The sequence below is a fragment of the Schistocerca serialis genome, chromosome 4 (assembly GCF_023864345.2).
Source record: "Schistocerca serialis cubense isolate TAMUIC-IGC-003099 chromosome 4, iqSchSeri2.2, whole genome shotgun sequence".
In the NCBI taxonomy this organism is placed as follows: Eukaryota; Metazoa; Arthropoda; class Insecta; order Orthoptera; family Acrididae; genus Schistocerca; species Schistocerca serialis.
The window spans coordinates 287,633,274-287,655,806 of NC_064641.1; the positions used below are offsets into that span (position 1 = coordinate 287,633,274).

Sequence of the window (22,533 nt, forward strand, 5' to 3'; positions counted from 1 at the left end):
TACTCACACCTTATAACTGTCACCTGCTTTGAACAACTGGTATTAGCTGTTTTTCTTTTTATTCTTGAGTGCCGAACTTTTTAGTTTTTGAGCTACTCTTACGAAATCAGCAGAGCGACGCACGGAAAAGCTCATTATCTAAATGAAACTGAACAAAAATTAAATTGCCTGAAGTAGTGCTAAAAAGGATAGTGTACAGGGCTTACACCTGGTAGATTGTGATAAATACTCCTTAAGAGTGTTGTCTGACTTGGTGAGTGAATTAGAAATTATCCTGAGCTAGACACATTACTGAACATTTTCGCAATTCTGTCAGTGTGCAGACTTCGAATCCCTGATTCGCATCATTACAACAGGCACAGATGAAAGCTATCCGAGAATGATACCTCCGTATTCGTGTAGCATGGGAAGTACAGGGTGTCTATAAAGCCCGCTTTATTTAAAAAACGTAACTGGGAACTATATAGAGAGACAGAATCGTGGTTTGTTTAGCAGCTCTCAAAGTATTTTTCCTTTGTTCTGCGACTTCGAGTGCAACAAAATTGCGACAGACCTGCAGAAAGCACAGTGTGCCATCTCCTACGCAAATAAAAATGTGACAACAGTGCTGATGGAATTATTGCCACCAGTATGGAAGGGCATCACTAGCGAAAGAAGTTTGACTTATTCCAAAAACCCTAAAGAGACAGTCACTCTTTAAGTGGACGGCTTTCTGTGTCTCAAGCACATGTGGAGAGTGCACACTGCATTTCAACGCAGCCCCTGAAAGTCTATTCGTCACGCGTCACACGAACTGGAGATCAGAGATCAACTGTCCATAAAGTGTTACGCGAGCGGTTATGCCTTTCAAATGGTCCAAGCATTGCAGTCAAATGATCGTCCTCTGCCGTATGCACTCGCGTGTTCCACACTGGCCTCCGTAGGTGGCGACAGTGAGTTTCTGAGAAGGTGCCTGATATCGAACGAAGCAATGTTCCACATTTCTGGACGTGTGAAACACCACAACATTAGGGTCTAGGACTACCAAAGTCCCCACAACACAAGTTAACACAGCCTTTATTGCCTGACGCATTAATGGTTGACGATACCTAACGCACGAGACGGTGACCTGGTACGGATCCCAAACACTCTAGCATTATTCAAGAATAGGTTGCACAAGCGTCCTATGTGTGTTTCCTTTACCGATAACCCAGACTTGCCTAGAATTCCCCCAATAAATCTAAGCCGAACATTCGCCATTCCTACCACAGTTCTCACATGCTCGTCCCACCTCATATCGCTTTGCAACGTTACGCCCAGGTTTTTAAACGACACGATTGTGTCAAGCAGGACACTAGTAATACTATATCCGAACATTACAGGTTTGATCTTCGTGCCGCATTAAATTAGTTGACATTCACCACACCAACTGGAAATTTGGTCTAAGTCGTCTTGTATCTTCCTACAGTCACTCAACTTCGACACCACACTGTACACCACGGCATCATCAGCAAACAACCGGAGATTGCTGCCCACCCTGTCCGCCAAATCATTTATGTATACAGGGAATAGCGGCGGTCCTATCACATTTTCCTGGGGGACTCTTGACGATATATGCCCTTACGTGAAATTTACATTGGCGGCAGTATAATCGTTCTACAGTCAGCTTGAAGTGTAGATCATTTAAATTTTTTCAATAGCTTTTCGAGAGAAGGACGTAGACTTCCTCCAGACATTCCCATTTGAGTTCAGGAAGCGTTACGACTCTCCTGCGTGAATGATTTGTTAAACGCGAAACTTAAAACTCCAGCTTTCATTTTGCTGTCTTATAATGCTAGACCAGACTGATTAACGAGTGATTACCCTCCACGCATGAAACAATGAAGCAACAAAAACTGTTGATACTGCAATGCTGATCCATACGTGGGAAGAACTCTTGTTCTACGAGCCATAGAAGGCAGCCAAACATTTATTTCTGACTTAACAAAACAACAGAGCTGCTAAACAGCCATAATCAAAACACAATGCTCTAATAGTTCCCAAGCAATGATTTTCTTTTAATGAAAGCGAGAATTTATGGGTAAATGGAACGGTCGCTACACTGCGCCAAGCAGCAGGCCAGTGTGCGCAGGGGTGCAACAGCGAGAAAGCAACATTATTTCTCATGCCCGCTAAAAGTTGTTGAAAATACTGCCAATCGTGAAATACGTCCTTTAATATACTTTTTAGTCGCAAAAAGTTTCATAAGCGTTGACATTCATTGCGAAATCTGTCGCGACATTTTTGATGCATATAGGCTGAATGTAACGTGTGGTGGAGTGCGTAAATGGTGTATCGTTTCTTTAAGAGTGGAAGGACGCGTGCTCCCGACATGACTCCGTCTTTAGTCAGCAGCGGGATAGTACATAAAATTGAAGAAGTAGTTCATGAAAATTACCGTGCCACGATATCTCAACTGTCTGACAGTTTTCCACACTTTTCTGTCAGTGTTTTGAATAAGACAGTAACCAAAGAATTAGGATACCACAAGCTCTGTCCTCGTTATGTTCATAAAGTCACTCCCGAGAGCAACAAAACTCAACAGATCACTGCTTCTCTTGACTTTGTTTCCGTTACGACGCAGAAGGAGATACATGGTACTGAACAGACAGCTCGTGACCATTACGGGTTTCCTATGTTGAAGCCGTCCGCCTCCGTAGTTGAGTGATCAGCGTAGCCGACAGTCATGCAACGGCTCCAGTCTCGATTCCCAGCCGGGTCACAAATTTTATTCGCTCGAGGGCTGGGTGTATTATCATCATAATACCGCCTCGCTTAATAGGCCAAACAAAGACACATTAATAGGTCAGCCAGAAAAGTTAGCATTTCGTTTCCCGGACGCTCAAGGGATCGTTTTTGTGGGTTTTATATCCGCCAGTGGTTACACACACACCACACACCAGCTGCAAGCAAGCACAGTGTGGAAATACGCCACTGTGGAGGAAGAAAAGCCTCTCCGCCATTTTGTTAGTAGGTGACATTCTGAGGATTTCGTGGCTGCATTAGAAGATATGTTGTAAAAAAACATACCAACCAACAATAAGTTAGCGGTTGGTAGCTGTACTGAAACTGAACTCTTTCCAATTAGGCAGCTGAACGGCCCCTCGGGATCTATCAGTCAATAAAGCAGTACGACGTTCTTTTTGTGGATGTTTAGGTGTATGGAACAGTTATCTGCAATCTAATAGGAGATGGGACATTATGAAACTGAAAGAGCCATTCATATCTAGTGAGACGGTCTCTAACATCGGTATCGTGTTGTTAACAACGTTCTGGTGCTCACTGCCCAGCTAATAAGAATTGCTGCGTCAATTGAAATGGGACGTTTTGACCATCTGTCTTGTAACCCAGGCTTCGCTTCAAGTAATTTTCATTATTTCATGCAAGTGAGAAAAGTGACTTGGTTCCCAGAGAATGTATGGCTTTAGATTACACTAGAAATTAGAACAACGGAAATTATACTAGAACAGCTTGGTAGACTAAAGGCAGCGTTTTCACGTTAAGTTTGAGATGCTTCACTACAGTCAATCAGTAGAATTAAAAGACAGTATCCCACCCGGAGGCGAGCGGCTCGATGTGTACTAGCTATGCCATAGTATCGACAGTGGCACTCATCGAGGAATGTTACATATTTTGTCGCATTTTCTTTCTAGTTTCCTTCCTAACCAAATATTAATAAGTTGAAGTCTTCGACTCGCTCAATCTAAAGTTATTTCTAAGTTATTATTAATTTCTTTAGGTAGCCAAAACACTCTAGGTGTTTTAAGAAATAATAATGGTTTTATGTTACTTGTATTGTATGGAACTGGGGACCTAGAAGCGACGAAGATACTTCGTCCCCGCCGTAGCCCACAGTGGTACACAGCCCCCACAACAGGCTACAGCAGTCCACTCACCCCACCGCCGCCCCACACCGAACCTCGGGTTATTGTACGGTTCGGCCCCCAGTGGACCCCCGGGAACGTCCCACACTAGACTAGTGTAAGCCCAATGTTCGCGTGGTAGTAATTATGGTGTACGCGTATGTGGACAAAGTGTTTGCGCAGCAATCGCCGACATAGTGTAACTGAGGCGAAATAAGGGGAACCAGCCGGCATTCGCCGAGGCAGACGGAAAAAGGCCTTAAAAACCATCCACAGACTGGCCGGCACACCGGACCCCGACACTAATACGCTGGGCGGATTCGTGCAGGGGACCGACACGCCTTCCCGCCCGGAACGCAGTGCGTTAGACCGCACGGCTAACCGGGTGGTCTAATGCTACTTGTTACAAAAATGTAATATAAAAAACGGTCATTTCAGTTACTTATGTGGTCAACAATAAATAAACGGAAACGTCATACGCTGGCACCAATCACAGCCGGCAATATTTAAGGCAGAAAGAATCTCTCAGTTCGTTAAGAAATACGGAAATGCTGGAATCTGTGTAGTTTCTATGTAGAGATGTAATACGAAGGAGTAGTTTTGCGGCTTTTATAATAAAGTCGCGTTAATTGTTCCGGTATTTTATTTGCAGCCTAACCGAGGATTGTTCCCTGGTAGAAGCAGTGCCCGAAGTACTTTCGGTTCGTGTGTTACAGGCTGGTCGACTAAAGCAGGCGATAAGAAATGTGCACGACGGCTGTGCTATCTGCGGCTACGCCGAGCCCCGCTGTGGAGGCCACACGCGCGAGACGCCCCCGTCTTCGGCAAAGCGAGTCAGAGTAGTGGCCGCACGCATGCGAAGCTCCTGCCGACGCCTCGGTTTCAAACCCGAACATCGCGAGCACCCCTTCAAGGCCGTTATTAGCGCGACGTACTAGTGTACAGCCTTTCTTTCTCGGCGCAATGACGAGTACGAGTGCGGGCGGAAGACGACTCCGCAAATAAAATAGCGAAAGAGTTGTCCGACTCAGTGCCACAGTCATGTGCTCTCATTCAGTGTTAAATGGAGGTAGCTCGTTCAAAGGCTGCTATACTGTGAGAGTATAAGCAGTTTAGGAACGTATTACGAGAGGATTACTTCGTAGGGAAAACTGTATCATCTGGACTGGCAGTTTACGGTTAATGGATCTGAAAACCAGCATACCTTTAAGATTAGTTTGAACAGCACAGTGGACTACTAGGCATTGTAGTGATATGCCTTTCTGCGACCCGTGAACTGCCTTACTCAGTCACTTATTGGGCTCTTAACAGTTTAACGGAAAATTAAAAATACGGAAAATAATGGTATTTTTTGCACGTTAACAAACATTTTGGAGTTGAAATAAGTGGTAAGTGGACAGAAAAATAAAAACACACACACACAGTTATTATTATTATTAGTATTATTATTGAGCTAAAACAAATACTGCTTATCACGCCTTTCCTGCGATGTCCGTTGACGGAAAACGGACGTTTGTTTCCCATTAGAAACAAAATGATTTCTAAAGCGGGTTTTTACGCGCCCATTAGATAGAGCTGTCCCATTTTAGAGTATTGCGATAGTCGTTTTATCGATGTACATTAACGGGAACAGTAACACAAGAAGAATGAATCGGCGAGGAAACTAATATATTGCAAACACTGACAAGAAGAAAGGATAAGGATGATCGGGCATACGTTAAGACATCAGAGAATAACTTCTGTGGCACTAGGGGCAGCAGTAGAGGGGTTGGCACTGGAGAGGAATTCGTGAGGTATTGCACGTCAGGGCGTTGCTGTCGCTGCGGTAGTACTGGCTATTCTTCGTGTTTACTGTCCCTGTTAACCCTATGACGCCTAAGCGGGGGAGGAGGGAAGGGCGAAGGGTGGCAGGGGTAAGGGGAAAGAGGGAACGATGAGGAAGGAGGGGGGAGGGGGGAGGGGGAGAGGTGAGGGTGGAAGGAAGGTGGGGGAGGGGGGAGTGTGGGTTCGCTGAACCATAACTATGTGTGTTCCTTAGTCTCTGACCGCATGAAGGTCATACAACATTTTTCCCTTTGCGTTACTATTTATTGAATATTGCCTGAAATCTTAAATTTTATAGAGAGCTGCTCCTTTGAAATCAACAGAAGGTGAAACTTATAATTTGGGTTCAATACCGCCCCTCCCCCTTACGTTTCCACGCTACAGAAAATTTTTCTATATGACCTTTTTTATTCCCACGTCCATAACAGTGCAAGTCTATTTTGCTCGTTCAGTGGGATTCTTGATATTCTCAACAATCATTTTATTTTCAGAGAAAGCGATTGTTGTTGCTATTCAGACATTGTTTGTCTTTTATACTCCCAGTGAGTTATTTTTTAGTTCCCTGCTGTTTACATTGAGATTCAGAAATATCTCAGAATACGTGAATCATCATTAGAAAGAATTCTGAATGAAATTTCAGATGATTCTAACTCAGAGAGTTAAAGTGAAGATGAAGGTGTTACGGAGTACGAGTCAATCGTGAAAGTGATGTGGATGTTAGAGAAGATGAAGATAATGTAACTTCGGGTAGTGACCATCAGGATGTGACTGTGGCCAAGTCTGGAAGAAAGTACGTAATCACAGAGCCGAGAATACCTAGGAGGTCTCTTGCAAACATAGTAAGGGAAGGGGCAAGAGTAACTCCAGCCGGTGTTTACCGTTCTCCTGGAGAAGCCTTGAAGTTACTTGTTACACCTGTCATTATGGATGTTACAGTAAAAAATTCAAATGAAGAGGCAGTTAGGATCAATGTTACTTCAACTAATGATAAATAGTTGTGTGGCTTTATAGGAATAAAGATACTTGTGGGGGCAAATAAGGACAAATCCTCAGTGTACACGATATCTGGTCACACCTGACTCGTCGGCCTGTTTACAAGGCTATTATGGCAACAGAACGTTTCAAGGAACGTATTGAAATCATTAGGTCTAATGACAAAACTATTACTGTATAAAACAGGATTGCACCTCACCGTTCATGAGATGCTTATCTTGCTTGGAGTACATAGGAAGGAGAAACTGGGCTATAACAGCATTCCTGTATGCATGATGTCAGATGCGATGAATGTGGCGCCCTATGCAGGTAAAGTACAGAGTTTGTCTAAGGAAGAACAAGATTTAGAAGCTGTTGTGAAACGTCTGGCAGTGGCTGTGAAAATACTGGTCGAAATGTACTATGAACCGATACTACACATCACATACTACAAAGTTTGTGCAGAAGGATATCTTCTGTCAAACAGGAACTACATTTCAGACATAATGAAGAATATATCAGATCGGGAGCTATATTATCAATGTTCTTGTTCGTAGATTGAACAACAGGTAGGCCATTAGTTACTTTGGTATCTTACATAGTAAAACAAAACCCAGTAAACTTGCTCATGTATCAACAATGCGTTAAGATAAAGACACTGAAGGAAGAGAGAAGAATAAAACCTAAATAAATGCATATTATAATGCCACTAAAGGTGGAATTGGTACCATTGATCAAATGCTTCCTATGTACAGCTGCTAAGAGAGGAACGGAAAGATGGCCTCTGTCAGTATTTTAGTCTCTCCGATATCTGCGCTATCAATGTATCCAGCAACATCCAAGATGGAATGAGAAGAAACATAAAAAATGGAAACTTTTTCTTCTCCAAGTTAGGTTGGAACTAGTGAAACCACTGGTAGCAGAAAGAATTACTAACCTAATTGTTCCGTCAATTAAATATATTCTGCAAAAGAAAATCAAAGAAGGGACGAGAAAGGCAGATCTGCGTCCTGAAGGGAAAGATCGCTGTACCATTTCTAAGTAAAAGAACCTGAAACAAAGAAGCAGAACCACAACTACCCCAGTTAATCAAAACATTATTGAGGACAGTGTCTTGTACGTAACACACATTCAGAAAGAACTGGGAAGTGTATCTCCTGCTTTGAAGTTGAGAACTCAAAGTAATTTGTGTAATATATCAAAGCATACTTATTTCGTATTTTAATATCCCAATTTTTATTGACTCATTGTAAGATTTTTGACTATTACCCACATTTATTGGTGACTGCCTTAATTAAAATACATAAACGTTTCTGAAAATTTTAACTTTTCATCAGTAGACTATTTTATTACAAATGGGTTCACCGATCCCCCCACCCTCTGAACCTCAGATATCCATGTTACAAAAAACGTAGGCATCCTTAGTACATACCAATAACATGAATGTCACTCTAGGCTAATCGGGGACCGCTTTATCTAATGGGCACGTAAAATTCCGCTTTAAAAATCATTTTGTCTGCAACGGCAAACAAACCGACGCCTTCCGTCGTCACAAGTCGTCACATGAAAGACTTTTTTTGTTTGGGGTATCCAGCTACATATTACGAAAACGAAACTGCAATTATCTTCCGAAACACCAGAGAAAATTCTCCTGATGACATATACTGTATATATACACTCCTGGAAATTGAAATAAGAACACCGTGAATTCATTGTCCCAGGAAGGGGAAACTTTATTGACACATTCCTGTGGTCAGATACATCACATGATCACACTGACAGAACCACAGGCACATAGACACAGGCAACAGAGCATGCACAATGTCGGCACTAGTACAGTGTATATCCACCTTTCGCAGCAATGCAGGCTGCTATTCTCCCATGGAGACGATCGTAGAGATGCTGGATGTAGTCCTGTGGAACGGCTTGCCATGCCATTTCCACCTGGCGCCTCAGTTGGACCAGCGTTCGTGCTGGACGTGCAGACCGCCTGAGACGACGCTTCATCCAGTCCCAAACATGCTCAATGGGGGGACAGATCCGGAGATCTTGCTGGCCAGGGTAGTTGACTTACACCTTCTAGAGCACGTTGGGTGGCACGGGATACATGCGGACGTGCATTGTCCTGTTGGAACAGCAAGTTCCCTTGCCGGTCTAGGAATGGTAGAACGATGGGTTCGATGACGGTTTGGATGTACCGTGCACTATTCAGTGTCCCCTCGACGATCACCAGTGGTGTACGGCCAGTGTAGGAGATCGCTCCCCACACCATGATGCCGGGTGTTGGCCCTGTGTGCCTCGGTCGTATGCAGTCCTGATTGTGGCGCTCACCTGCACGGCGCCAAACACGCATACGACCATCATTGGCACCAAGGCAGAAGCGACTCTCATCGCTGAAGACGACACGTCTCCATTCGTCCCTCCATTCACGCCTGTCGCGACACCACTGGAGGCGGGCTGCACGATGTTGGGGCCTGAGCGGAAGACGGCCTAACGGTGTGCGGGACCGTAGCCCAGCTTCATGGAGACGGTTGCGAATGGTCCTCGCCGATACCCCAGGAGCAACAGTGTCCCTAATTTGCTGGGAAGTGGCGGTGCGGTCCCCTACGGCACTGCGTAGGATCCTACGGTCTTGGCGTGCATCCGTGCGTCGCTGCGGTCCGGTCCCAGGTCGACGGGCACGTGCACCTTCCGCCGACCACTGGCGACAACATCGATGTACTGTGGAGACCTCACGCCCCACGTGTTGAGCAATTCGGCGGTACGTCCACCCGGCCTCCCGCATGCCCACTATACGCCCTCGCTCAAAGTCCGTCAACTGCACATACGGTTCACGTCCACGCTGTCGCGGCATGCTACCAGTGTTAAAGACTGCGATGGAGCTCCGTATGCCACGACAAACTGGCTGACACTGACTGCGGCGATGCACAAATGCTGCGCAGCTAGCGCCATTCGACGGCCAACACCGCGGTTCCTGGTGTGTCCGCTGTGCCGTGCGTGTGATCATTGCTTGTACAGCCCTCTCGCAGTGTCCGGAGCAAGTATGGTGGGTCTGACACACCGGTGTCAATGTGTTCCTTTTTCCATTTCCAGGAGTGTATATTTTAGGGTATTCTCTACACCTCCACCATTCAAGTGAAATCGGGTTTCACCACGTCTCCTCATCTCTAGCCATACACATTTAAAAATGCCAGGCGCGTTCCAAAAGCATTAAAACCATCCACAATGAAATGAAAGGTTTTTTTAAAAAAAATGATAGTGGGACAGAACGGGGGAAGGGGGGGGGCGGTTCTAATTGGGAATATTTGGAAGGGATTTCCAATTGTGGTATTTGACTCTCTGAAATCTTACTCAGAACTGTGGATTGCAACTATTTTTAATTATTTTCTGGGAGACTAGGACAGAGCCAAAATTGTTTGAGACTTTATGTATGTAAGAGACAGTCGATGGCTTCCTCAACAATTACTGTGTATATGTGTGCCGCATCTTTGTGTAGATAAGCAAGATCTTAAAAAAAAAAACCTCAGCTGATGAGAATTTGTTTTCTGATTATGACTGTCATCTGGGTGTTCAATCGGACCGTTCCTTACGGGGGAACAGTAAATAGGTTTTGTGGGGACGCATAGTTTTGCTTTTAACTGGATGGAGCACTCCCTGTAGACTCCGTACCACAACATTATAGTTGAGGTGTTAACATACACTGACCAGCCAGAACATGCCCACCTTTGGCACGGACAACAGCGGCGACGCGTCGTGCCATAGAAGCAGTGAGGTCTTGGTAGGTCGCTTGGAGGGAGTTGGCACAAGTCACCTAATTCCCATAAATTCAATCACATCCCCGACGTATTCGACCAGGTTCAGATATGGCGAGTTGGGGGACCAGCACATCAATTGGGGACTCGCCACTGTGTTCGTCGAACCACTCCATCGCAATCCTGGCTTTGGTCTGCAACCAGTGTACAGTATTTCTTGAAGGTCATGGTGTCTTGCTCTAGCTCAACTGGACTCAAGGATGCCCACATGAATGTTTCACAGAGCATAATGGAGCCACCGCCAGCTTGTCTCCATCTTGCAGTACAGGTGTCAAGGAGCTGTTCCCCTGGAAGATTATGGATTTGCACCCTCCCATCGCAATGATGAGATACAGGGATTCATCAGACGCCGCAACGTCCTGCCATTGTGCCAGCGTCCAGTGCCGATGGTCACGTGCTCATTTCAGTCGTAGTTTCCGATGTTGTGATGTTAACACTGGCGCATGCATGGGCCATAGGCTGCAGAGGCCCATGGTTAAGAGTGTTTGGTGCACTGTGTGTTCGAACACATTTGCACTCTGCCCAGCTTTACAGTCTGATGTTAAATGTTACTTCGGCCGAAGGTCGCTGCCTGTCCTGCCCAGCCTCCGACATCGGTAAAGGGGAGGGGGGGGGGGGGCACAGTCCACGACGTTTGGACGTGGCTTCACCTAGGTTTCGCCACTTGTTGAAGACATTCATCACAGCATTGCTGGAGCACTCGGCTCCGGAAAGCTCGTGCCAAGTCTCCAGTCCATCACAATCTGCCCTCGGTAAAACTCAGATCGCACCATCCCATCCTACACACGTTCAACCTGCTTACTACATGCACCGCGCATGAGTCTGACAAGCAGTCATTCCTCGCCAGATGACGCTGCTGTCACCTGGACGCATTTATGTAGATAGTAGGTCGGTGGTCATAATGTCCCGGTTGATCAGTGAAGATTTTTTTGTTGCAGTTTTAGGGCACAATACTGCTACGGTCATTAGCGCCCGTTCTGTGGCTTAGAGAAGGGTTAAAAAAGGAAATGGAAATCAGCAGCAATGGGAGTGAAACTCAAAAAGTGGGGAAACTAAAAAACAGAAGGAAAGCTTAGAAAACCACTATAGAAGTGGGGGATTGTTTTCTTCAAAAAGAGCTTCAAATGACCGACGTCATCCCACTGTCACTGATGAACTCGAGGACGCGATCGGCTGAACGCGTGTCATCTGCTAAAATGGAAGATATATCAGGCGACGGGGATCGCCACTGAAAAGATGTCGATGGCTAAAAAGACAGTGCCCTAACCGGAGTCTAGTTAAAATTACCACCTCCTGGCGACCAGTTCGGAAGGAAGAGGTCCAAGCACAGGGAAGAGCTTTCACGTCCCGCAATTTATTACCGGGAAGTGTAAACCAATGTGCGTGCCCCATAAAAGAACAACACGACGACAAAAACACTCCGTAGATCGGCGAAGGGAATCGTGCGAAAAGCTGGCCGGTCTTACTGGGAGAAAGGCAGAAGCTGGTTTCGATGCTCCAAGAGTGGAGGCGATCGTGACATCCTTGAAGACGTCGTTCAAGAAGGCTGGTCCGTTGAGAGCTGTAGTAGATCGCAAAATCGTCGACAAAGAGGGAGCCCAAGACAACAGGAAGGAGACAATCCATAATTGGATTTATGGCGATGGCAAACAGTACAACACTTAGCACGGAGCCCTGGGGCTCCCCATTCTCTTGGGAAAGTACGGGAGGGAGTAGCGTTCACCCGCACTTTAAATGTGCGCTCTGTCATAAACCACGAATAAAAAGGGGTAGCCGACATCGAAAGCCCCAAGAGAACAGTGTGCGGAGGATGCCTGTCTTCCAACAGGTATACGGCTCTCTCCAGATCAAAAAATATTGCTACCGTTTCGAGTTTCCTGATAAAATTTTTCATTATATAAGTGGAGAGAGCAACAAGATGGTCAACTGCAGAACGATGCTTTCGAAAACAGCATTCGGCAGGTGTTAAAAGACTGCGGGACTCCAGCCACCAGGCTAAACGGCAATTCGCCATACGCTCTAAAACCTTACATACACTACTCGTGAGAGATATGGGGCCATAGCTAGAGGGGAGATGTTTGTCCTTTCTAGGTTTCACAACAGGAACGACGATAGCTTCCCGCTGTCGGCCCAAATTCGATTATAAAGGCGAAGGAGGTAACACAGACTATGGTATGATAAATACAGCAACATTTGGACGTGGACACCATCCGGTCCTGGGGCGGAAGAGCGAGAAGAACAGATGGCGTGTTGGACTTCACGCATAGAGAAAACGGTATTATAGCTTTCGCAATTTTGAGAGGAGAAAGCAACAGGTCGCACTTCCGCTGCACGTTTCTTCGGGAGAAAGGTTTGCGGGTAATTTGAAGAGCTCGAAATCTCAGCAAAGTGTTGACCCAATGAGTTAGAAATTGCAACTGGGTCCAGTAAGGTATCATGCGCGACAGTGAACCCAGAGATCGGGGAGAAACTAGGCGCGCCAGATAACCGTCGAATTCGACTCCAAACTTCTGAGGAGGGAGTGAAGGTGTTAAAAGAGCTAGTAAAGAAGTCCCAGCTTGCCTGCTTGCCATCGCGGATACGCGACGGCATCGTGCACGTAACTGCTTATAGCGGATACAGTTGGCCAAAGTAGGATGGTGGCGGAAAACACGCGAGCAAGTCTCAGCCCGCGTATTGCGTCACGGCACGCCTCGTTCCACCAAGGAACTGGGGGGCGCCGGAGCAAATCAGAGGTGCGAAGTATTGAACGTTCCGGGGCTCTAAGAATAACTTCTGTAACATGAGTGAGCCGATCGTCGCCGCTAGTAAAGTGACGGTCATCGAATGTCGCTAGAGAGGAAAAAAGTGTCCAATCGGCTTGGGCAAACCTCCAGCGTCTCGGGCGCATAGATGGCAGGTGTGGCTGCAATCGAAGGATACATGGAAAATGGTCACTCGAGTGTTTATCAGCAAGAGCGAATCATTCAAAACGCCGAGCTAGCTGAACAGAACCAACCGAAAGGTCCAAATGAGAGAAATTTGTCGTGGAGGCAGACAAAATGTAGGTTCCCCAGTGTTGAGGCAAACAAGATCCGCTTGGTGGAAGAGGTCAATCAATAGAAAGCCTCGTTGACAAGGACGCGGAGATCCCCAAAGCAGTTGGTGGGCATTGAAGTCCCCAACCAGCAAATGGGGGGGGGGGGGGGGGAGCTGACCAAGAAGATGAGGGAAATCAGCTCTTGCCATTGGTGTGGACGATGTAGTGTATACAGTACAAAGAGAGAAGGTATATTCAGAAAGGGCAATATGGCAGCGACAGCTTGGAAGGAACTGTTTAAGGGGATTGGGTGATAATAGACAGTATCATGGAGAAGAATCCTAAGTGCCCTGTGTACCGGAGTGCCATCAACAGAGGGAAGATCAAACTGGACTGACTGGAAATGAGGGAAAACAAATCGATCATGGGGATGCAGCTTTGTTTCCTGAAGACAGAAGATGACCAGGGAGTAGGACCGTAAGAGGATCGACAATTCATCCCAACTGGCTCTAATGCCGCGGATATTCCAATGGTTAATTGTCATAGGGTGGACAGAAAAGGGAAGAATCTTACCATGGTTGCTCTCAACGACTGCTGAGATCCGGTGGCCGACAGCGTGGAATGGCATTCAGCCAAAGGCAAAAGATCCTGATCCATAGGTTGTTTTGGGGCAGCTCTTGCCACCAGCGATCAGCCAGTTGATCGGCCGCCAGCAGTGCGCCTTGGCTACATGGAAGACGGCCGAGGGCTGTTACCACCAGGTGGCGCTGTAGATGAGACACGTCGTGGCGGAGGAGGAGAGTAATTCTGTTTCTTATAAGCCTTCCTGAAAACAGGACGTTGAGATGAGGCAGGAATCGATGGTTGTGAAGTCAGGGTACGTAAAAAATCTTCGCGAGTAGGTTCTGTTTTGGAAGTCCGGATGTCTGATTTTGGGGCTCGTGATTTAGCAGGAGCCGATGAAGGGTGAGACGTAGAGCGAGCAGGTGATAGTGGGGAGGTTGAACGGGTGATCTTTGTGCTGGCCGATCTGACGACTGAGGCACTAAATGTGTGATCACAAGTCTGCGTGGCTTCCTCCTTAGTAGGCCGAGGAGGTGCAAGGACAGTGTTATATTTACCTGCTGGGGGCACAGTGGGCTTTCGACTGACAAATAACATACGAGCAGCAAATGTAGACACCTTTTCCTTCATTCTGATTTCCTGAATAAGTCGTTCATCTTTGAAAATTGGGCAATCTATAGAGGAAACAGCGTGGTGCCCATACAGTTTTTGCAACGAGAGGATGGAGGCGGACAAGCTCCCTCATGGGCATCCTTGCCACATGTAACGCATTTGGCCAGATTGGAACACGACTGGCTGGTATGATTAAACTGCTGACACCGATAGCAATGCATAGGGTATGGGATGTGTAGCAGTGGAGTTCGCAGCAATTTTTGTGCCTGGAGGGTACTGACTGTTTCTAACAAGGTGACATTTCGCAATCGGGACACCTTTCTGAGTAATGAAAGGGTTGACAGTGGAGAAGTCTTGACCTTTGTCCGACTGAGGAACAACAAGGAACTGTGGCACTGACGGAAAAATTGTCCATGGCTGAGACTCATTTAACTTTTGCTTGTGAGCAGAAATTGTACACGTAGAGGAAACCATTGCGGAAGTATCCCCCATGATTACCGGCGTCTCCGATGGCGCGCTCCTTACTTGTGGGGGGGCCCTCTCTGCAGGCACTCCCGCCTCAGGTGATTGTTCACACCTCAGGTCACACCACCTGAGAAACTGACGGAGGGACCAATTGGTACGTTTGGAAGATACCAGCTTGGACAATCACCGCTCCCTGGGCCTGGCCGTTACCAGGGAGTACATATGTGTCCTACCTGTCTACATGGGGGCGGGGAATTACGTGTTACCCCGTCACAGGCTACGCATGGGAACGTGTAGGTCGGCCTTCAGACACGCACAGGCAGGAAAGGAAGAGAAAGGGAGGAACAAAGAAAAAGAAATAAGAGAGGTCTCAAATGCACAGCAGAGGAGAGGGCAAAGAGAAGAGGCAAGGGAAAGAGAAGGACAAAGGTAGGACAGACTTTCCAGCATAGAGAGCGAAGAAGAGAGACTATGCCTTACAGTTACAAGTCTCCATCTCCGGACATAGGCACAAAACATACTCCCAAAGAGGGAGAAGGGGAAGGGAAGAGGCGGAGATGAGGGGAGGGGAGGATGGGGGATGGGGAAGGATGTGGAAAAGGAAGCTATACAGCCCCGAAAGGAAAGAGCCGCACTAGCTCGGGGTCCCGTGCTCGCCACGCACTTATCTACAAAGAGAGTTGTGGAACCCCTGGGGGCGGGGGGGCAGTGCAGTGTAGATCTTAGTATTTTCCAAGACCCCAGTTGACACGAGAAGTTGCGCTTGAGTTTTCGCAATGTTCTGTCTGGAACAGTAATGAAAGTTTTATGCTAGTGGTCATCAAAAGATTTTGCTCAAGAGCCAATACTGTCATTACAGTGCGGAAACCGTTGCCACATACATACCGATCTGATTATTAACTGTAACCTACATAAATTGAATCTTCAATAGACTACCTACTGTAAGGGCGTCACAAGATGGTCGCTGGCGCCTAAATGGCCACTGACCGTTGACAGCAGTTTGGAAGATACCAGCTTGGACAATCACCGCTCCCTGGGCCTGGCCGTTACCAGGGAGTACATATGTGTCCTACCTGTCTACACGGGGGCGGGGAACACTATGTCGACTGTTCTGTTTCAGATTGCTGCCGACCTCAGCGGTGCCACTGTAATCGACTGACGAAGTGCTGCTGTTTTAGCTGCATGAGAGGATGATTAATACCAGTAACTGTATTTATATCTACATGGACTATGCATCATGAGACGAGCACACAAATTTTTATTAAATGTTTTGAACGTAATTTCTCGTCTCCTAATAGCGTTGTATTTATTATAGTAGTCTTCATTCAACTCCACATTCCTTTTCACGTTGACACCGCAGTCAAGCCCAGATCCAATAGCAGGATCGCCAGTGAAATGCAACACTTAGCATTGAAAGCACGCTCTTCACCAACACCAACGTACAGCTGGAACAGAATTAACTTCCTGGATGGAGAGACCGCTATTTATACAAACATCTAATGTTGCAGAAAATAAGAACTTAAAGTATTTCAAAAACCTTCGACAAACGATAAACACTGAACAACATATAAATGCTGGTAGTTGGATTTGGAATGGTGATTTGCAACAACATCCAGTGCAGATAATCACTACACTAGACTGCATGCACCATGACACGCAGTACTGCGCAACGCATTTGAAGATGAACCTGTCTACAATGCGCGTTAACGAACCCATGTTACTCCCATCTGAAATTTAAAACCACAGCACCTAATCGCTACAGCTGAGTTGTCGGAACAGGAAGAACAATCCCCTTCTCACATTCAGTACTGCAGTGGGCGCGATTGCTTACCATCTGCCTTTGAGGTAAGCGGTCAACTTTACTTAGCTCACGGCCGAGTACACGAACATCAATTACAGTTAAGCACATCTTAAAATACTGTCTCCAAGTTTTTTTTTTTTTGTTACTACGCAGGAAAATTACGCTCTTAAGAAGTTCCTAACATTAGTTCACGGTTTTGTCTAATTCGGCTGTTATATGTTAGACGCTTACTATCACAAAATACAACTGAAAACCGCGGGTCGCACGAATACTTTATTCCAGCCGCATGCGGCCCGTGAGTTGACGACCACTGTTTCATACCGTAGGCACCAAGCACACCGACAGAGCTTCAAGAAAAAAATTTAAACCGCATATACAGTTATTGTAGTGAGGTCAGTGACTAAATATGCCCGTTCGCCAAAATCTGAAGTGCCTGGAAGCAGGTGATCGCCATCAGGAGCGGTCGAAGAGGCTGCGGTAACTTTATAAGACCACCAGTAATCACGATATTCCAGCAATTTACTGTCGTCATATTAACACAGTTTATTTTCAGTAATGTGTGTACACATTTGGTACCCTATATTTCAATCTAGTGCACTCACCGAATATGTCTTATTACTTTATGTAGAAATACTTCCATAATAGAGGCAGGCGACCATTGAGTTGTGCCGAATGTGTCAAGCAGTTATTCTAAATAAATATGCAACTCAGTAAAACAGAAGTAGTATTCACGGAATATGTCTTAAGCAGTTATTAACAAGAAATATGCAGCTCAATAAAACAAAGTAGTATCCACAGACCTTCCCTGCCAATTAAAACTGTATATCGCTGATACCCAAATCTAGATTCGCATCGTATACTGCGTACGACTAAGCATGTCTGAAAGCAGTTGCTGCGCGGATGTTAAAGAACGTTACTGAATAAACTTCTCTGTTGCTTTTTTCGTCAACCACCCCGCCCCCAGTGATTTCGTAATGTCGTAAAAAGTGCGAATCTAATCTATTTTTTCACTCTTCCTAGATGAGGTAACTTTCTGCGGTTATACACATCGCGCCACACTAACAACATTGCGTATCAGAACAGAATCCTACGGAAATTTAAACCTTACGCTGCGCGAAGGTCTTTAAAAGGATACTCACCCTGTACTCCGCACGTACACAGCGCTAATGGCCAGTGATTGCATCACGGTGTTTCCTGGGTGAACGCAGGACCATCGATTGACACGACGGAAGCGAAAATTTATCTTACTCTTACGTCACTACTCTGGAGGGTGGAAGACTGGTGGGGGCTCATGAATGTAAGGAGCAGACTGCAACTCACGTATTCCACATTGAAACTAGTTGTATTACAAAAAATTATTTCCGTCTTGATCGCAATTTCTTTTTTCAACTTTTATTTTTTTTAAATACAAACAGTGTCTCGATCACTTCAATCCAATGATGTTAACATTTCTTGAAACTTTATTAGAAATTTGTAAATAAATCTCCTCCTCCAGGGTCTGTCAATTCAGAACTTTCTCCGGTGTATGTGGTTCTCCAGTACGTATAAAGCTTGTAATCCCTGTCTGCCTACGGGGGCAATTCAGGTATTCTTGCACAGCTACCACTAGCGGCTGTCGGGCGATCTTATCTTGTGGATAAATTACGACTTTTAGTTTCCTAACAGTGAAACTGTAGTGAATGCTACTACAGTTGTATGTTTCGTCTGCATTTAGAGGGCCCGCGTTTGTAGCAGGCGATGCCCTTCCTTCTCTGACAATATAGCCGTGATATCTTCTTCGTATAATACTCTAACCCACAGAGTTCTGTAGCAGTTAATGACATACCCTTCACTATCTGTATGCAATTAGGCAAAAAATAAAGGTTTGTTTAATTTGTACGTGCCACTTCATAAAGTGTTACAAAAATTATGTACAGGATACATAAATAAATTCTGAGCTAATGTTAACGCTGGTGAAGTCAAAGTAACTTTAATAGAATTAGTTTTTCACACTATCGTGAGAGACACGAAAGCTATGTGTGTATCTTAACGACGTACCGCCCAGAACTCCGGCCCGTAGTCCGTCACAAAAGCTTCATTGGAGTCATAAATCAGGCTATTGTCCTATGTGGTCTAACTTCAAATACGCATAATGTGCATGTATTCTTACACTCTGGTACCATTATTTTTTAGTAACGCTTGTGATCAAAGTTAAATACACATTAAATCGGCAATTCTTTTTATAAGATGACTATCGTTTAACACATTAACTAACAGAAAGCATATCGTTCAGTAACTCTCTATAGTCGTGCGAAAGAAAAAAAAGTTCCTCGGCACTATCGATGATCCAAGACGAATTTATTTTTGTTGCCAGTTTAGTAAACACGAACTCCAAAACAAAATTAACTATTACGCACCATTTATTTTCTGATGTCACAGCTGGGTTAATTTCTTGGGGGTCTTTCTTCCACCACGTGATTTCGTTACTACATAAGCTTCTTCCTAGGCACACCCTTATTCTCATCCGTATTCCAATAAACAAAGTACGCATTTTATCCACTAGAACGTTGTTTCCAATCATTAACATTAAAAATGAAACGTCATATTCTTCACATACATGAACTTGACTACAAATTCATTTTAGGTTGTCTGAGAAACTCTAGAGAGTTTACGACAGAATTGTCACAATCGAATCTGTGTGAATAAATGACGAAGAAAAAAAATTACACCACTCTTGTTAGTATGGTAACTTTTATGTATGTATCGTCCATATTTGCAGAATAACAACACACATTCAATGTAAAGAACAGTTGGGCGATCTGAATGTTCCATTGTTTACCACACGGCCTGTATCAATACATATTTACCATGTGAAAAAAGTTTTGAAAAAGTATGAGAGTGCGGAGCGACGGAGTAAACGCTGTCAAGGATTAGCTTGAGTATATCCATCATCATCGCTGCGTACTAAGAATTTTTTTTAACTAAAAACTCGAAACAATTGAAAGAACGAAAGAAAACTATTTATATAAACAACATTTTAACATACTAAGAGTACTTCTGGAATGGTATTTCTAAACGGGATTCGATAAAAAGCGTTTCGCAATCACTAGTGTCGTGCACATGTGTTACGATAACTATGCCGCTTGTCATCGAGTTTGCGTTGAACGCTTCCCACGTATGTAGAATTTCTTACCAGAAGACACCTATGATGCAATATTTTGTAAGAGTTCATAAATCTGGACAAGAATGTCCATGTGAACGCTTTGAGGTTGGTTGGTTGGTTTGGGGAAGGAGACCAGACAGCGTGGTCATCGGTCTCATCGGATTAGGGAAGGATGGGGAAGGAAGTCGGCCGTGCCCTTTCAGAGGAACCATCCCGGCATTTGCCTGGAATGATTTAGGGAAATCACGGAAAACCTAAATCAGGATGGCCGGACGCGGGATTGAACCGTCGTCCTTCCGAATGCGAGTCCAGTGTCTAACGAACGCTTTGAGGTTCCATCGACCTGTCAACAAATACACGACACCCAAGTGCTGATTTATATTCTTCCTTCTTACAGGTTAATCATCTTATATTATAATCTCTTAAACCTTGAATGAAGTCATAGTGAAGTTAAATACAACCACCGTAAAATGATAAAAACAAACCATGATCTTACACTCAGTAGGCATGCTGCCTTTAGCGAAACACAGTGAATATTTTTTCTTTTTTTTCCTTTAGTCGCCAGTCAAACAATAGTATAATTATCAATTTCGTCTTATTACCGATTTAACAGATGTATTCAGGTACGTGTAGTTCTGTACAGTATTTAGTTTCCTAGTAATTTGCTACCACTTTTTCCTTCCTTTTTGAACAGACCTGATGCTGACAACATCGTAATAAGTCGAAAGCGATAATGATACCATTTGAGAGCCCTGAGGCACAAATACACAAAAAAAAAGCAGACCTGAAACATAGTGGTGGAAAAAATCCTAGGATGTTACATTAGGTAAATTGGACGTCACACGTCGCTAAGGGAGACGATGGAATAGTGGCTGCTGGGAAACGTTCTGTAGCCCATATTCAAAACAGAATTTTGGATTCAGTTTTCGAGTGCGGATAAAATTGTAAAGCACTACGTAAAAGTTAAATAGTGACCACCTCTTCCCTTGTTTTTGTAGTTTAAGTACGGTATAGGTGCATAATATGCACCAAAATACTAGTAGGAGATTTATCAATTACGTAATACATCAATTCTTAGTTTATCATGTAGTTTTAAGAATTTACGTAGAAGAAATTCATTAAAATTTGAGTGAATTTTGGCTGTGATACATTCCTAATGAAATCAGCAATGGCTGAGCCAGTCACAAAGCAGAGTTCAGGTTTCGTCAACATCACGTGTACTAAATTAGAGCAAATTTCATCTGCTACGAACGTAGGCATCGGGCTACGCAACACATCCATCTGTTACCAAAATCTTTATTTCTTAATCACATTCGTTCTGTTCAGCAACTCGCAACCAAAGCGTAATTTTGCAACCTGACCTAGACCTAGGGCTACACTACAGATCAGTCCATCACCGCAACTAGGTGAGGGATGACGGCGCTGTCGCACTGTAAGCGGGACATGGCCAACACCTGCGAGTAAACACTTTGTATCTAGCAAGCTTACAGTTGCAAATGCGTCCACCTTCCGGTGGCCGATTGTTTGCGATCGGCGAGTACCGGTAAGCAACCTGCCGTGCTGGAGCGGCGCCTGCGGCGGCGTCTCGGGTGGTGGGTACCCACCTGTAGCTGGTTCCGGCTGTGGCTGCGTCGGCGGCCGCTGCACTCGCTCACAGGATGGCACGGGACAGACGGCAGACAGGTGCACGAGGCAGAACCGTACTGTTCGCGAGGACTGCGCCGAACACAGTCGGCCGCTTCGACGCGCGTCCGCCTCGGGGTGGCGGCGCTACTGTCGCCGTTGTGACGTTCTCTTCGGGGCAGTCCCTGCCACCATCGGCGGCCACAGCCGTTCACCACACGTTTTCCCGCCTACGCCGACTCACATCCTGTGAGAGTGTTCAGCAGCGTGCCAGATTTCACGCCTTTGCATAGGTTGCAACTGCTTTGTCGAAAATCGCTTTTTTCTACACCTACGAATACATCTGCATTGTAGATTATCTGTAAGAAGGTGGCAGAGTTACAGGTGTAACAGAGGAAATATTGTATCCACCGTCATTCCTGTCATACTAGGGGATCTTAATTAACAACGAAAACTGACGCGGGTACAAAAATACGATAAAACTAACAAAGCTGTCCCGGTAAACATGGGTCCGCGAGGGAGCTGCGAAAGTGTGGTTACTTGTCGCCACACATTTCAGCGTGACATATTGTCCTAGTTAGTACAAACCAGTAAACACCTAATTCTTTAAGGAATCGGACTCCCACATATAAGGCATCTTTAAATTTCCAATTACGTTACACACGAGTAATGAATTAAATTTTGACGTTAGGCATGTAAGCGAGAAAGAACATTTTGTTTGCAGTTTACTGGAAGTCGCTAAGCGCTCTCATTATAAAGCACTTGATCAGTATACTCTGGGTAATAGGGGTTACGTTTTAAGCAGAAGCTAGTTTTTC

The 22,533-nt window shown here is 45.2% G+C and overlaps 1 protein-coding gene across 1 annotated transcript in view; it reads right to left on the minus strand.

The window, feature by feature from the left end:
• Window positions 1-21,845, minus strand: part of LOC126474170 (cationic amino acid transporter 2-like) — a 415,453-nt gene extending 393,608 nt beyond the window's left edge. The window contains exon 1 of the mRNA XM_050101629.1: window positions 21,697-21,845. The gene's annotated coding sequence lies outside the window, so the exon portion shown is untranslated. The remainder of the gene's footprint in view (window positions 1-21,696) is intronic.
• Window positions 21,846-22,533: the final 688 nt, after the last annotated feature.